The following is a 1,836-nucleotide window of genomic DNA, read 5'->3' on the forward strand; positions in this document are numbered from 1 at the left end:
GCCCTGGGTATCCTGCTCTGCCTTTTAAGGAAAAAGAAAACTCAGAAGAGCCGATCTGGAATCTTCCTTTTATGAGGTCATAAGGGGAAGATTCCAGATCAGCCCATCTGAGCTTTTATTTTTCACTTTCTCTTCTTTGCCCGTCCAGAGAATTTGGCTCACATATGAGAGAGAGAGACATCTCAAACAAGCAAAGTGGCCTCGTCCTCAAAGAAATGGCACATACTAAAGAAAGCCCATTGTGGCTGTAATTCTGCACCAATGTTGAAATTGGGAAAGAGACTTCAGATACAGTATTAGGGACCACTAAGGTCTATATAAAGAGACTTAGCTGTATCTGAAGTCTCTTTATATGACCTTAGTGGTCCCTATACTGTATCTGAAGTCTCTTTATATAGACCTTAGTGGTCCCTAATACTGTATCTGAAGTCCTTTTTATATAGACCTATGTGGTCCCTCTATACTGTACTCTGAAGTCCTCTTTTATAAGACCTTAGTGGTCCCTAATACTGTATCTGAAGTCTCTTTTATTAGACCTTAGTGGGTCCCTAATACGTCTGAAGTCTCTTTATAGACCTTAGTGGTCCCTAATACTGTCTGAAGTCTCTTTATATAGACCTAGTGGTCCCTAATACTGTATTGAAGTCTCTTTATATAGACCTTAGTGGTCCCTAATACTGTATCTGAAGTCTCTTTTATATAGACCTTAGTAGTCCCTAATACATGTATCTGAAGTCTCATTTATACAGACCTTAGTGGTTCTCCTAATACTGTATGTGAAGTCTCTTTATAAGACCTTAGTATCCCTAATACTGTATCTGAATCTGCTTTTATATAGACCTAGTGGGCCCCTAATACGTATCTGAAGTCTCTTATTATAGACTTAGTAGTCCCCAATACTGTATTCTGAAGTCTCATTTATATAGACCTTTATGGGTCCTAATACTGTATCTGAAGTCTCTTGTTATAGACCTTAGTGGTCTCCCTAATACGATGAACTATACTCTATTTTTATACTGACCTTAGTGGTCCCTAATACGTATCGAAAGTCTCTTTTATCTAGACGTAGTGGTCCTAATCTGAGCTGAAGTCCTTTTATATAGACAGTGGTCCCTAATACTGCATTCTGAACTCTCTTTTATACGGACCTTAGTGGTCCCTAATACTGTATCTGTAACTCTCTTTTATATAGACCTTAGTGGTCCCTAATACTGTAATCTGAAGTCTCTTATATAGACCGTAGGTGCCCTATATACTGTATCTGAAGCTTTCCCAATGTCCATCAACACTTGGGCAGATAACAGCCACAAATGGGCTTTCTTTTAGTATGTGCCTATTCTTCTTGGGACGACGGGCCACTTTTGCTTGTTTGAGATTGTCTCTCTCACTCTCCTCTCATATGTGGAGCCAAATTCTCCTGGACGGGCAAAGGAATAGAAAGTGAAAAATAAGCTCTCAGATGGGCTGATCTGGAATCTTCTCCCCTTAGACCCATAAAAGGAAGCATTCAGATCGCGCTCTTCTGATTTTCTTTTTCCTTAAAAGGCAGAGCAGATACCCAGTCTCTTTGTATTCTCGTTTAAAAACAAATACCTAATAACCAAACAAAAACACCTAGTCACTCATTCTAATTTCTAATTTCCTATTCTATCTTCTACTTCCCCCAATTCTTGTTCAGCCATGGCGCTGGGCCCGGGGGGGGCCAAAGGCAAACTCTGGGGGACATCTATTATGTTAAAAAAACTCAACAAGTGACATTTTCCATAAGACTCATTTCAATGGCCATGGCCCTTTATATATCACTGCGGCTGATTAATGTTCTTCACCACAAAAAAC

General features: G+C 39.7%; 1 protein-coding gene across 1 annotated transcript in view; it reads left to right on the forward strand.

Moving 5' to 3' along the window:
• Nucleotides 1–1,836, forward strand: part of large2 (LARGE xylosyl- and glucuronyltransferase 2) — a gene marked incomplete at its 5' end in the record, with an annotated part of 45,047 nt that overhangs the window by 30,962 nt on the left and 12,249 nt on the right. The window lies entirely within an intron of this gene.

The sequence above is a fragment of the Etheostoma spectabile genome, unplaced genomic scaffold (genome assembly GCF_008692095.1).
Source record: "Etheostoma spectabile isolate EspeVRDwgs_2016 unplaced genomic scaffold, UIUC_Espe_1.0 scaffold473, whole genome shotgun sequence".
NCBI lineage: Eukaryota > Metazoa > Chordata > Actinopteri > Perciformes > Percidae > Etheostoma > Etheostoma spectabile.